The sequence below is a fragment of the Pinus tabuliformis genome, chromosome Q, assembly GCF_031772625.1.
Source record: "Pinus tabuliformis cultivar Carrire ecotype Pingquan chromosome Q, CPIR1, whole genome shotgun sequence".
In the NCBI taxonomy this organism is placed as follows: domain Eukaryota; kingdom Viridiplantae; phylum Streptophyta; class Pinopsida; order Pinales; family Pinaceae; genus Pinus; species Pinus tabuliformis.
The window spans coordinates 185,079,941-185,095,918 of record NC_142296.1 but is presented as its reverse complement, the minus strand read 5'-3'; positions in this window follow the sequence as shown (position 1 = coordinate 185,095,918).

Sequence of the window (15,978 nt, the reverse complement as noted above, 5' to 3'; positions counted from 1 at the left end):
AGGATTACAACATAAGAATTTCTTTAGGAGAAATCAACAACAACACTTGCAAGCTCATGCGAAGGGGGCTTTATAGCAATGCTTATACAAAATATCTCAGGTATTGAGTCATCTGAGAGAGAAAATATCTTCATAAATGCGTACAGAAAGTAGGAAAAGAAGTTATTGCACTTTGAATGCAGCATAAATGCTCTTTATGTCTGTCAGAGGGTAATTTGACCTTTGGAGGTCATTGAGTCGGTTGAGCCGTTTTGCTTTAACGCTGAATGATGCGTCTTTATTTCTTGCTGCGCTGTATTTTCTCGGCCCTGCCACCTGTAGTCTTCTATTTCTGCTTTGTTGGTCGATCCATCTGCTGAGTTGGCTCAGCTTTAATTCATAATGCATGCTGATTTTGTTGAACTATGCTCTGCATGACAACTGATACTCTTAAGAAACAAAATTGTTAAGTGACTCCCTGTTTACAAAATCTTCTGTATTGCATTTGTCCACCATTCTTGCGTAGGGAGTTGATGCCTGAGAATATCATCCATTGTCTCCTCTGCCTCTGTGTATTTGAAGAAATTGGGAGCCACCCCAAACAGGTGATTGATCTCATTCTTTATAAAAAACAGATTCTCGACTCTGTTGTAAAGAGACTGTCCTGTGGCTGGCCCTGTTTCCTCTGAGGTGCTGGGCTTATCATTGATCTGGCTAGTGGAAAATGTATTGACCCTTTTAGCATACTGGTCATGTGTGAACAATCTCCCTGCGCTGTTCAGTAAGCCAGGGAGTCCTCTGCTTTCTAGTACTTGAAACTTTTCTAAAAACTTGTTCACCTCAGTCTGCATATCCTGGGTTCTTCTCTCCAAGGTCTGCACAAAGTTTCTCAGTGTGAGAACCCTTTTGACCGTTTGGATAGTGTCAGTTCTGTTTGTAATTCCCATGGCAGCTAACTGGGAACTTGTTCTGTGGTTAAGTACATTGATCATTCTGGTGGCCACTTCAGGCATATTGCTCAATTGAGCTCTTGATCTGTGAATCTCCCTCTGTGCCTTTGGGATGAGCTCTAGTTGCTCATGGATAGTTTCAATATATGGCCACTGCTCATTGATAGACTGGCCAATGTTAGCCCATAGCACTATTTTCAGTTCGGCCACCACTTTACCTAACTTGAGCCCATTCTCTAGCTCTTTTATTTTGTTTCTGAGGGCTTTCACCTCCCTGTCCTTCTCTGCCACAGTCTGTTTGGATTTATCATATCTATCATTAATTTTAGCTAAAGATTCTTTGGCTGAATTGAGCTCCAACATTTGAGCTTCCAGGACTTGGATTTCGTTCTTCAGCTTTTGCATATCTAGGCTTTGGGCCTGCTCTGTAGTTGTTGGCGCTGCTGAAGTAGATGTTGCTGTTTGTTCGGTCTGTTGAGGAGGTGGGGCAGTGATAGGAGCAGTTTCCTCCAGATTGATGATCTGAGGAGGAGGCTGAGAAGTCTGCCCTTCTTCTCTTTGTTTCAGAGATGCCTGTAATGCTGCCTTTGCAGCCTCTGATTCTCCCAACTTCTCCTGTGCTTGAACCAGCTGTTTATAAATGGAGATCAATAAATCTGTGGTGTCATTCTCATGTCTTTGTTGGGCTACCTCATCTGTCTGAGGGTGAATGGTAGCTGGGATCTTGATTTTCTTTCTCATGGCAGCCATGTCAGCATCCCTCAACTTCAAGATTTCCTGTATCGCTGAAATATCTTTGGGATCATGCCCAATTTCAATGATTATGTCTTCAAGGGACCTTATTCTGTTGTCCTTCACCTGGGATGATGCCTTCTCCAATTCCAGTTGAGAGGTTGTGGCATTGAGGCTGCTCTTTAGCTTATAATTTTCCAATGTTTCATCTGCTAAGGAGGCATACACCATCTCACCAGTCTGTTTATGCAGTTCAATTTTGTCCATTGGGTGTATGTCTTTGGCCATGACCTCCAGGTTGGTCCTGAGGTAATCTGAGGCAGATTGGGGCTGCAGTGCTGTAGGCATAAAATGACTCATGATCATCTTGCCTTCCCCTATATCAAAAGCAGACATAAGTCTCTGCTGATTGGTGGGAGCCATGTTTAGTAGATGATTGTACAGCTGTATTTTGATAGGCTCATTCTTCCTTTTGATGTCTATAAATTGTTGTTTAATGCCTACTTGTCCTTCTTTTTGCTGGCTGGAGGAGCTGACCTCCCCTCCCATAGCCCTGTCCTGTTCCTGCTGGTAGGAACTTGCTGAAGCTTCTCTGCTGGGTGGGCCCATGCCCAATGCTTGTCTGATAGCTATATCATCCTCTGAAAAATCATTCAATCTTTGTCTTTTTTCTCCCTGGTTAATAGATGAAGTCAGGGGAGTTTCTCTATCCCTTTTTCTGCTTAAGTCCTCCTTTTGAGGAGTTTGGAGGACCGAGGGATCAGTGGTGACTTCTGGCCTAGGAGGCTCTATGTTCTGAGCCTGTTGCTCAGTAGAAGTTGGAGTATCAATTACTCTCTCCTGCTGTAAGGGCTGTTGTCTGTCATGTTGCCCTTCTTCTTGCTGCAAATCTTGTTGCTGTTGTTGCTCTGCCTGCTGCTGCCCTCCTTTATCTGTTTGCTCTTGAGTCACTGGAGGTGACTGCTCCTTCTCTTGATGTGTCTGCTCTATCTCCATTTCCTTTTCTTTGCCTTTGCTGGATATATTCTCAGTGTCCTTGGTAGTTTGCTGCCTGGCAGTCGAGGAGGATTCAGCTGCTCCCGTTTGTGTGCTTGGAAGTGTGAATACCTATGAACAAAGCTCAAGGTCGGCCATCTTCTTTAGATTCCTTAGTGCCCTCTTGTTCAGCTCTTCTTGTGACAAGGGCTCTTCTAAGGTCCCTCTCCTCCATTTGTCTTGGTTTGCATATTTTTCAATGTGAGGGATATTATGGTGATCATAGGCAGATAACTTATATTTGAGCCTCCTTGAAGATATGAAATGATTAGGGTCATAGGGAACCCATAGGAAACTGGTTTGCAGGCCAAGGGCCTCAAGCATTCTCTCTGCTTCCCTCCATCCTTGCTCCCTCTCATTATAGATAAAATGGCCAAGTTGGCTTTTGACCTTCAACTGTGCTTTTTTACCTTTTCCTGAAAAGTGAAGCACATCAACTCTGCCAAATTGCCTAAAGTACTCTAGGGCAAATAGCCTCATAGGCACATACTTGGGTAGTTTGAAAGGAGGTAGATCACACCCATATATCCTGATGACAGTGTGGTTTTGGTAGAAGTACCAATCCCCAATGCTATAAGCTTTGGACAGCTGAAGAATCCTTTGCATATCATCAGTGAGTCTTGGAGGAGGTGAGCCCATCAGCATTGCCATAGCTGGATGGATGAACAGATCCATGAATTCACAGTAGGTGTATGGAGACTCAGGTCTAATGTGGAAGACGCATGACCAGTAGACCACTGATCTGGGATTGCCTTGGGCATCCATTCTTTTGATTGAAAAGTGAAACCTCTCATGTTGATGGTACAAGATCAAATGGTAGATGTAGGAGGTGTATCTGAACATCCTATCTCTCCTCAAATTCATCAATTGCTCATGAATCTTGTCTGATATGTAGGTGGCATAGTCATAGCAGATTGGTGACTTGCCAGGAGCAAACATAAGCATCATTACTAGCACAGTTGCATCAATATGCTCAATTGAACTATATCCCAAGATGGGAGAAATCATATCTGCAAGGTCTCTGCCCAGCTCATTGAGATATACATGAAGAATTGGAGGGCCCATCACAATCTTAGTTTTGATGTATAATTGATTAAATTTGACAATTTGAGCATCTGTGAGTTTATCCCCTTGTTTTATCAGGTTTACCAGTGATAAAGGAACCAACTTCTTCTGAGGGTTGAAGCAAAGCATATCTCTGATAGCTTGAGGGGTAACATAGAAAAGTACAGAACCAGATGGGTCAACAATAGCTCTCTGAGAAGCATCATATTGTTCAGCACAGAGGTGGATTAGTTCAGGGAACTGGTTGACCTGAGGGAGTTTGAAAATAGGGAGGAAAGAGTCCCATAAGCCCAATATATCTGTCCCATTTTCATGCTTGGCTTTCAACTCATTCAATAGATGAATGTGGAATTTGCTGCTCATAAGCTTCTCTTCTGTAATTTGGTAATCCATATCTGCCAAGGTTTTCCATTTCAAGTTGTTTTGAGGGGCATTCAGAGGTTGAACATTTAGCACTACAGGTGTCTCCATTGCACAGGGGGATTTTGAATCAAGTGCAAAGTGATTTTGATTGAGCAAGACAGTGCAGAGGAATGCCTCTGTACCAGGGAGGTGAAATTATCAGGAACAGAGAGTGGTTCTAGGAAATAGCAGTTGAAATACTATTTATAGTGCAACTAGGACCAATGTTTGGCCTTTCCTTGTCTCTCTCAGTGGTTAAATTTGGTTTGAATGAGTCTGCCGCGATTGCGCAGACAGAACTTAGTTTTTCAATAAAATGTAGGTCAAACAAGGCTCGGCTGGTAGTTTTCGAGGTGGTAGTTGAAAATTAGAGGCTCTGTAGAGGAATTCACCGGTGAATTTATAAGTTTTACCGTCTTTGAAGCTTCTTGAGTGATTTATAGAGAATTCCAGGTGTACGGAGGATAAATGACGAAAAATACCTGGTAAAACAGCGAGCAGAGGTTGTATGAGCAGGCAGGATTGGCGCTCTGGAGGTCTCCTGGTTGATTTAGCAGGTTGGCGGTAAGTCAGACGTGAACAGCATGCAGCAGAAAAATGAGCGAAAAGAACGTAAAAACATGTTTTTCGACCATAATATAGACTTTTTGACAATTTGGCGCCTTTTCTGTGATGACGTCAGCATGACGTCATTGGTGGGGTCAAGGTCGGATGACGTCATAGGTGAGGTGGCGGGCTCTGATTGGTCCACGGGGATGGTGAAGTGGCATGCCAGGTCGGCAGGTGGTCGGGCGCAAGGGTTGACGTGACGACATGGTGGCAGTGACGTGGGATGACGCGGAGGTGACGTAGCATAGGCGGAAATGCCGAAACTGGAAATAGCCAGCGGTTTCATATCGCACCGCTTATGGTACGGGGGGGAATCTGTCAGATGTACCTCCGACGAGCTGTGGCGAGGACGCGTGGCGGCCGAATGACGTAACCATTTTACGGATATCGGACGATATCCATCGGACGTGGGACATGCTCCGATATTGATGCTGACCATCGGATCTGGAGGGCTCGATCCAACGGCTATCGGGGGAGTGAAGTGACCGGTACATACGGCGGGTAAACGGCGGACGTCGGAGCCGCCCCGATGTGACATGAGCCGTTGGATGCTCTAGATCAGATCGGACGGCTATCGGGGTGATGACGTGATAGGTGGATAAGGCCGCGGGCGGAGGAATAAACATATAATTTTTAATGTTTTTTCACTATATTCCAAAAATCGAACATATGCGCCAACTTTGGTTAAGCGGTCAAAAGTGGGTTTTTTGGGATTTTTAGCAATTTTGAGCGGGTAAAGGTAGAAACAAGGTTTTATAGGTTTTATGTGTAAATGGGGGCCAAAAGTGAGAAAATGGATTTAAAAAAGGGGAAAGAGGGTTTGGCTTAGGCTTATCAAAATGACCAGATGTCATTTGATCCCTAACATAGGACTTATTGGCTATAATGCCAAGGGGGTGGGTATTTATATAAGATTTGGGGTTTATACACCATGGTGTTATCGTTAGTAGGGGAAAGGTGAAAATAGGGGAGTTACATAATAGAATTAGAGGTTAATATGGATGAGGAGGGTAAGTGAGGGGAATACCACTAAGTTTGTTTGAAACTTACTTAGTTTAGAGAGTAGATCAAAATGAAAAGATTTTTAGACAAGAAATGTGTCTTTTGAGTGAACAAGAACCACCATGAAACCATGATCTTCCTCCATGAATCTCAGCTGATAAGGGGATGTTAACAATGGAATGAAGGGGGAGAGGGAGGTTAGTCATGCCCCTTGCTGTAACTTGATGAGGGTGAACACCTTGTCAATTGATAAACTTTGCCTTGGAAAACACAATTCACATATCTGTAATGATAAAGATAACCTTTTCTGCAACCCCCAACTACTTACCCCAGTATTTGCCTAACATTTTTTACTTCTTCTTGGAGGGTGCACTTGGACTTGCAGACCCTTTACTTTCCTTTTCTTTTCTTTGGCTTTTTCTTTGTTATTTCTATCTACTTCTACCCTTATCTCTTCCAAGGTCCCAGATTAAGCTGTTGGGAGCCTTTTCTTCTCTACCTGAACTACTTGTCTGCCAAGATTAAACAGTTTGGACAGACTTTCTTCTCTATTCTACAACTGCAAATTTAAACCATGGAATGATCCAGATTAGACTGTTGGACCATCCATCAAAATCTTAAGTCCATACCTAGCTATACACATAGATTGGATTCTCTTGAAAATATGTGATCTTTGGTTTATCAAAGCAGAGCATATTTGGTCCTTTCATAGCCAATCATGAAATATGAAACCTATTGGTATAGGTAGCTAACAGAAGATATTTAAAGATTCTCTTCACTGCTTGAAGATGAGTTTCCTTCGGATTTGCTTGAAATCTTCCAACTATTCCCACCGCATGCATGATGTCTGGTCGGGTACCTGTCAAATAAAGTAGACTTCCAATCATAGATCTGTAGGTTGGTTGATGCACTACTGTTGATTCATCATTTGCACTGAGGCTACATCCTGTGACCATGGGTATACATACTGGTTTTGCATCTTCCATGCCATATTTCTTCAAAATTTGCTTGAGATACTTGGTTTGAGACAAAAAGATCCTTCCTTCTTTTTGTTGGATTTGCAAACCAAGGAAATATGTCAGCTCTCCCAGCAAGGACATTTTGAATTCTTTCTGCATCACCAAGGCAAAGCTTTGACTCATAGCTTCTTCATTGCTTCCAAAGATAATGTCATCTACATACACAACAAGTATTAGCAATTTGTCATTTTCAACTTTTATATAAAGATTGTTGTCTGCTGATCCTTTTGAAAAACCTTTTTGATGAAGATATTTGTCCAAACGATAGTACCAAGCCCTTGGAGCTTGTTTGAGCCCATAGAGAGCCTTTTTCAATCTGCATACAAGATTTGGATCATTTCCAAGAATGAAACCATCTGGTTGCTCAATGTATACTTCTTCTTCCAAGTCTCCATTCAGAAAGGCTGATTTCACTTCCATTTGAAATACTTTGAAGTTTTGAAAGCTTGAGAGAGCAAGGAACATTCGGATGGCCTCAAGTCTTGCAACAGGAGCAAAGGTTTCTTCAAAATCTATTCCTTCTTGCTGCGCATACCCTTTACAAACAAGTCTGGCCTTGTCTCTAATTACTTCTGCATTTTCATTCAATTTATTTTTGAAGACCCATTTTGTCCCTATAACATTCTTATCCTTTGGTCTAGGAACCAGCTCCCAAGTGTTGTTCCTTTCGATCTGCTCAAGTTCTTCATCCATTGCTTTCACCCAACATTCATCTTTGCATGCCTCTTTCACATTTTGTGGTTCAGTGGAAGATAGTAATGCCAAATAGCTTGAAGCTTCTGCAACTGTTCTTCTTGTTTGTACACCTGCTTCTTTCTGCCCCAAAATCTGAGATTCTGGATGATTCTTCTGAACATATCTGGATGGAGTCTTCTCTTCTATCCTTATCTGCTCTTCTGGTTCTTCTTGAGGTTCTTCTTCTTCATTATTCCGTCTTTGAGGGTAGTCTTCATTTTCTTCGATATCTTCATGATTTACTTGCCTAGGAATGTATCCCTTCTCATCAACCACTACATCAATGTTGTCAACAATTCTTCCAAGTCTTTTATTGTAGCACTTGTATGCTTTGCTGTGTGGAGAATAACCAAGAAGAATGCCTTCATCTGCTCTAGGCTCAAGTTTTCCAAGTTGCTCATCAGTATTCTTAATATAGCATTTGCTCCCAAAGATTTTGAAGTGCTTTACCGAAGGAGTCTCACCATACCAGAGCTCATGAGGAGTTTGAGTGTTGTTCATCCGGACATTTCTTTTGTCGAGAATAACCACCGCAGCATATGCAGCTTCACCCCAGAACGTTGCAGGAGTTCCAGACTCATCAAGCATAGCACGAGCCATTTGTTGGACTGTTCTGTTCATTCTTTCCACTACTCCATTTTGCTGAGGAGTTCTAGCTGTAGAGAATTCTCTTCTTATCCCATGTTTTTCACAGAAATTGAAAAATTCATTTGAGGTAAACTCCCCACCTCTGTCGGATCTGAGGCACTTAATTTTGTATCCTGATTCATTTTCAACCAAGGCTTTAAAGGATTTGAATTTTTCGAATGCTTCATCTTTGTGCTTCATAAGTCCTAACCAGACAAATCTGGAGAAATTGTCAATGAATAATATCAAGTATTCTTCTCCTCGGGGTGTCCTTTTTCCTGAATGGTCCACATACATCTGTATGAACAAGCTCAAGAGGCATGCTAGCTGATCCTTCTTTCTCTGGAAAGTTAGTTCTAGTTTTCTTTCCAAACTGACATGATTTGCATATGGTGTTGTCTGGAATTTTGATATCTGGAAGACCGCGAACTGCCTGATATTTGCATGCTTTCCTTATTTGTGAAAAGCTTAGATGCCCCAACTTCTGGTGCCATAACCAGTGTTCATCATCCTTGCTTAGATAGCATTGTTGTTGTCCTTATTCAAATATGAATAGATTATTTGGAGTTCTTTTACCTTTGATCACCGTTTTACCTGTATCAAGATCACGAACAAGACATCCATTTTATCTAAATATCATTTCGGTTCCTTGATCACACATCTGGCTGACACTCAGAAGATTATGCTTCAAGCCATCAACATACAAAACATTTCCAGCTTTGACCTTTTCTTTTAACTGAGCAGTGCCTTTTCCTTTTATAGTTGCAGGAGTATCATTTCCAAAAGAAACTTTCTTTCCCTTTTCTAAAGCAGAATATGATTCAAGTTTTTCTTTATCACATGTCATATGCTTCGAACATCCACTATCAATGTACCATAGATTTTCCTGTCCCTCTGCATAAAATGCTATCCCACATCTTTCTGCTTGTGGTTCCTTTATTCTCCATGTTTTGGTGCTTGAGGCTTGTTCCTTTGTCTGCTAAAACCTGCTCCTGCATTCAGAATCTTCATGACCAAAGTTATTGCAAATAGAACATTCAACTTCATTTTCAAGAACCGAAAAGTTGTTATAGGTCCTTTTTGTAATCCCTGTCATACTTCTTTGTTGTTGAGATTCTCTAGTCATGATCATTTTATATGCAACACATTGAGCTGCTTTGTGACCAAAGCTATGGCAAGAAAACCATTGTCCATTGAAGAAACTCCTGTGGTTATCAAATCTTCCAGCCAAACGATTGTAATTTCTATTGTCATTCATTCTTGAAGCAAATTGAGAGGATTTTACCTGTGGTTGGTTGTAGCTTTTGTTCATCCTTAAGACAGATTGCCCCTGGTTTGCCTGATAGTCTTTGTTTGTAATTGGTCCCTGATTTACCTGGTGATCTCCATTGTGCTTTTGCTCATTTCTTCTTGCTGCATCAAGATAACTCTTTGAGGTGGATGCTTGAGAAGTTTCTCCAATATAGCCCAGACCTGTCTTGTTTAGAGGAGAACGTTGTACATTGATGATCTCATCCAGAGTTTCAGATCCTTTGACAAACTTAAGATTAATAGCCTTTGTTTTCTCAATCTCTTTTCTAAGACCAATAATTTCACCTTCTAACTTTTCAAGATATTTTTCTTTTTCATCAATCTGAAATTGTAGAGTATCAATGATCATATTGTTTTCTTCTATACATGTCTTGAGTCTAGAAATTTCTTCATGAAAGCTATCCACATCTATAGCATCCATGTAATCATCATCTTCAAATGCCATTAAAATTTTATAGTCCTTACCTCATTCATCTTCATCACTATTTGATAGACCATCACTATCTTCATGAGTGTAGTAGCTTTTCTTATTTGCAATATGTTTCTTGTTCCATCTAGCAGGTTCCTTTCCTTTATCCTTATAAGGACATTTCGAAGCATAATGACCTACTCTTCCACAAGCAAAGCATTTAAAAGGTAACTTACCTCTGAACCTTCCAGAACCCCTTTGAAGATTCTTGACAAAATTTGATTCTTCTTCTTCTTCTTCTGGCACGTGACTTGCTTCATAATAGTCTCCTTTTCCTGAAGCCTTGAAAGCAGCTTCTCTTCTATCTGATGGACCTCCCTTTCTCATTTCATAAGCAGTTAGAATTCCGTGTAGCTGAGACATAGTAAGAATTCGTAGATTTTCCTTTTCTTCTATTGCAGACACTTTAGATTCAAACTTGGGGGACAATGATCTTAGAACTTTTTCAACCACAATAACCCCTTTTATTTCTTCACCCAAGTTTTTCATGCAATTAACAATCTCATCTACTCGAAGAAAATAGTTAGCCACACTTTCATCATTATACATTCTAAGATTCTCATACTGAATCCTGAGGGTTTGAAGTTTAGCACGCTTTACCTGTTCATCACCTTCATAGCTCAAGACAATCTTGTCCCATATTTCCTTTGCGGATTTATATTGCATAACCTTTACGAATTCTATTTGAAATAAGCATCCTAGCAAAGTATTGACTGCTTTAGCATTTGTTTCATATTTCTTCTTCTCGGCTGAATCTGTAGGAGTAGCTGAAGGAAAAGTGTAGCCTGTATCTATGATATCCCAAACTTCTGTACCAAGAGATTGAAGATAGGCAGTAACTCTTACCTTCCAATAATTGAAGTTCGTCCTATCAAAGATTGGTGGCCTGATTGATGCTTCCCTCTCGTAGTTTCTCATGATGAATGATCTTCCTCCAAGCGATCAAGCTTCTCTGAAGGACCTGCTCTGATACCAATTGTTGGAAATAATACTAAGAGGGGGGGTGAATCAGTATTATCAAGTTCTTTTAATAAATCTTCCTTATTTATACTTTGAATTATTTTTGCATGTCAGTACCATAAAACAATGAGCATGAACAAAGAAAACAGATAGTCACACCAAAGAACACCAGATGTAAGGTGGAAACCCAATGTGGGTGAAAACCACCTGTTGCAATATGTCTCTATCTTCTTTCAAATTAGAAACTCTTTTTACAATGGTTTTGTACTGGTGCAGTCCTTTACCAGTACGCAGGTTGCAACCTGTAGAGAGCTACAACTCTCTCTCGTTTTCCAGTCTCTCCTGGAAGGGAGCTACAACCCCCTACTTATTTTCTTTCAAGGAGCACTTTTCATAAATTTTCAAACTGGATCCATAAACATCAAGAGATCATCAAGTACAAGTAAAACACCCAGTCAACTGCAGTAACCAGATCAGCAATAACAGTAAACAGAACCCAGAACACCCTATCAACAGAGAAAAGTCAGCCAACAAAAGATCTTAAGACAGATACGCAGTTTTTCTTTCTCTGGCCTGCGTGGCTCCGCACTTCACCTTCTGCTCCCCTGCGTATACACGCAGAGACCCTTCTGTTGCACCGCGTACCCACGCACTGTTTCTTCAATCATTCTGCGTACTGTTACTGTAGGCACGCACCCACAGATGCTATCGCGCCGCGTACTGCTACTGTAGCCACGCACCCACAGATGCTATTGCGCCGCGTACCTACGCACCTGCAGCTTCTGAAGCGCCACGTACTTTCCCTGTGCCTACGCACCTTAACCTCTGTCGCGTTGCGTACCCACGCACTGCGCCTTCTGCTGCTCTACGTACCCACGCAGTGCGCCTTCTTCTGTTCTGCGTACCCACGCACTTACACTGTTAATCACCTGCGTACCTCTGATTAGGGCTGAAATTTGTAGTCCACCAGTGTGCTACAGATCGTCAGATGCCCAGATCTATTCATGCGCTCGAGAGATCACCCTTCACAGATTCGCTTTCAACTTCACTTTTATATAGATCAAGCGCTTAAAACAATAAACCAATATTTCAAATCTTAAGATATTCAATTTTCAAAAGATACTTAGCCAAGTGATCTCTTTTGCTTTATATAGGAAAGCTCTTCCTAAAATCATGGATCAATACCATAGATCACCAATACAAGGGCCCCAAAAACATGGGGCTCAATAATAATAATAATATAAAACAATACCACGGGCCAAAACCATAGAATCAAGATCGGCGAGCTAAATACCACGGGCCAAACATAGGAAACCCCACATGAACGTGCTTCTCTGCCTTGAAGTAAGTGAACTGGGGGTACGCACCTTCTGAACGGGTGACCTGCGTGTATGGCCGCAGTCCCTTCACGGCGTACCTGCGTGTACGCACCTTGTTACACAGTAATTTTTCACCATTGGTCATGTCCCTATCACCCCATTTTGATACATTGGAGGACGCATTCCGGGACCTGTGAGCAGTGACATAACCCAAAAACACTTGCATTATGTTCCCCTGAGTATGTACTTCATGTTCCCTGAAGACACCTTCTGCAAATTATCCCTGAAAAGTGCTCTTTTTCCATTGGCGCAAGTCCACAGTATCTTACCCGTGCCAATAACTGAGATCCTCAAAAGAGGGCGTGACCACTGGTGCTCTGTCACAGAACAACACCCGCGCCAGCCCAGTTTAGTAATGATTTTTGCCAAAAGCACGCCCATATGATTTTTTCCCTTCAGATCACGAAACCTTTTGAGGGAAAAATCCAGTGGATAGAGGTCGAGAGTCATCATCTATCCTTGACAACTATCCACAGTAGCTTTTCCGAGATAATGCCAATCCACAATGGGTGTCCTGGTTCATCGAATCTTTCTACCTTCTCCATCTATAAATATTTGTCCTCATGCATTAGACAAGCTAGTGCTAGTTGTTGAGTTCTTGAGTTCTTGGAGGAATGCTAGTTATGATTATCATGAGTGATAATGAAGCATAGAGAGGTTATGCTGCCGGAGAGGAGATACATTGCAAGACACATATAGTTGCTCGCCCAGCCAAAGGAGAGGTTCAACGTCAGAACCTTGGTTGTAACTTTTCCTGTCTATTATTAATTAATGAGCGACTGCTATTATAGTTCCAATATCATTGTCTATTATAGTGATGTGTGATTTATTTCCTTTCTGACTGAAATATAGTTGTGCCTTGGTGGATTTTATGCTGGTATCTGTTCCTTCCTTTGCATGTGCAGGTGTCCGTTTATGATCTGTTGGAGCGAGGGAGCGGGAATATCAACTCTGCTTCGACTACAGCGTTGGATTCCAAGTTGGTCTTTTTAATTCACCTTTAATGTACAACTAGGAACTTGCGTGGCAGCGTGGTTTGATTGTGGCTAGTTCTGTTTTAGGCTAGTGGGATCGCCTCTGTCCGCAGAAGGGATTTACCTACCCAACAATTTGGCGACTCCGCTGGGGAGAAGCTATTTGGAGTTTGTCTTGCATGTTAATTTTCTCTTGCTTGCTTGAGTGAATGAGCTTCCTGGGTCAGTTTTGAGTTTATTCTTTACTGTTTGATCCATCTGAGCACTGTCAGCCCGACCTGAGGTCGTGTTATTTATTTTTCTAGCCGGCAAGCTTAATTGGCGCGGTTATTACTCTGACAGTCACGCCAGTTGGCGCATGTTGCTCAAAAACAACTCGCGCCAATCCTTTGGTAGCGCAAGTTGCAGGCTGACAGTCACGCCAGCCCTGTAAATTTTGCCTGTGTATGGGTGGAAAGCTCTTTCAGCCTCTTTTTATATCTCTTACAGCCTCTGGAAGTGTGTTGAACCTCTGCTTGACTGGTTTTAGCCTTTATCCTTCATTTGTTTGCTTATTTCTATTGATTTTCGTCTCAGCCCTAGAACATCTAGTGACTTTGCATGTCTAGCCTTCTGTGGGAAGTTTCGGTCTCTTGATTATCCAGTCAACTTGTTGGTTGTGTTCCGCACCTATCCAGTGATTTGTTAAATCTTGATCTTCTATGCTCTGAGTGATTCACTTCTAGCCTCTTTGGATTTTACTTGACTTCATTCGAACTTAGATTACATGGTTCATTGAAAGTCTTTGTGTTTTTCCTTGCTTGCATAGTTCATTTTGGTGTTTCAGAGTTGGTTCTATTTCATTGAGTGAACTTGGATTGTGCATATCTCTTAAGATTTGTTTAAATGCATCATGCCATCTTAAAGGAAAGAAAAAACAAAATATCTTTTGCATCATATTAGTTAGCGTTTATTGTTATTTGTTGCTATTATAAAGAAAAAGAAAAAATTTCATTTCTTGTTATTAGCTGCATTAGGATCTTTGTTGTTTGTTGAGTGATCATTTCATTTGTGTAAAGATCTCAACCCTCCTGTAGATAGAATTCATCGAATCAAATGATATAGTTTTGGCATATAGTTTGCATTTAAGAAGTTTTTGAGATATCACATATGGTAGGACCAAAAAACTGAAACATAATCGAAGATAAAATTTAAAATAAACTCAATGAACATAACAATGCATTGGAACATAACGCAAATACTCTAGAGGTCTAGGTTAGAGACGTGTTCCGGCGTCTTTAAACCTGGTAGTTTATCGTCGAGTGGTTGGGTGATTCCTCCATGGTGAATCGATAGGTGCCAATACGGACTGAGCTCCCACGTACCGTCGCGTATATACGGGAGACCCCACAAGGCTATTATCCTTTATCCATAGGAAGCCGAGTCTGCCGCCTTACAAGCCGTAATGCACTGAACACAACATTCAGGAAGATTGACTGCAGTACGGGAAGTCCTTGGTTTTCATCTGATTGCCAAGGTGTATAAGCAGTTTTACGGATTGTTTGGTAAACCTTTTACCTAGAGTCTCCAGAGTAGTAACTTTTGATCCTTTTCGGACTCTCTAAAAGAAAAGGTGTCTGTGAGCGTCTTGTCACTTCTTGCTCATTAAATATTCGAAGGAGACTAGAGTCATCTTTTATCCTTTTCTCGGCTCTTAAAATATGAAAAGGTCAAGTTCAGTGTCTTAAAATTTATTGGCCACGATAACATCTACCCAATTAGATTTTGTTTGCATTAGCTTGAGTAGGATTATTTCTCGTTCAATGGCAGCCTTCCCGGTGCTCACCGGCCAAGGTGTTCCTCCTGATGGGAACCCTCGTCCATTTTCTTCTGTTGGAAATGTCGGTGTTCAGTATATCGCAACATTGTCTTTGCCTGGGTTGACCATTGGTTTACCCGTATGGTTGTTTTCAGACTCGGTGGTCTCGAGTGTGATAACTCCTATTCCGCCACCACCTCCTCCACCCGAACAACACCATGTTGATTCTAAGGTGGACCCCTCCCCTTTTTCGCCCATTGCTGCGTCCTCATCTTCTACTTCGCCTGGTGAAACCTTGGATTTCAGTAACCAGGTGGCTAAGAAGAAGAAGAAGAATACCAAAAAGAAGAAGTCTCCTAAGGGAAAGGTCGCATCTACCACGAAAATATCTGAAGTAGAAACACCTTCTGCTCCTCCGTGGAAGGCTAAGTCTCCTTGTCGATTATGCAAGGAGGACCATTTTCTTTCTGATTGTCCCGGTATTCCCAGGATCCTAGATATATGGTCCCGTGACCCGACTCGCCCCTTGTCGTCACAGATCGACGATATCTTATCAGTTGGTAAGAGAAAAGGGAAGGTTTGTTTCCCTTGTCGACTTTGTGAAGGTAATCATCTCCTTCACCTTTGTCCACTTATGGATGAAGCCTCCCATCTTTTGGAAAGTCTGTCAGTTCCCTTACCCAAACTACCCGCTGGATATCAACGTCTTTTTGCAATTGCAGATCATCTCTCCGCCAACCAAGTGATCAAGCCTGATTCCTCTTTGGTCCAGCCCTCTCTTCCCGAACCTAGCTGTGCTCCGCCTGTTCCAGACCAGTCCCTGGTTAGAACGAGTGTTGATTTACATTCATCATCTATGCACCACTTTATCATCAAAGATGAACCACCTGAGTCCAAACCAAACGAAAGTCCAAAGTTCCAGATTACAGTTG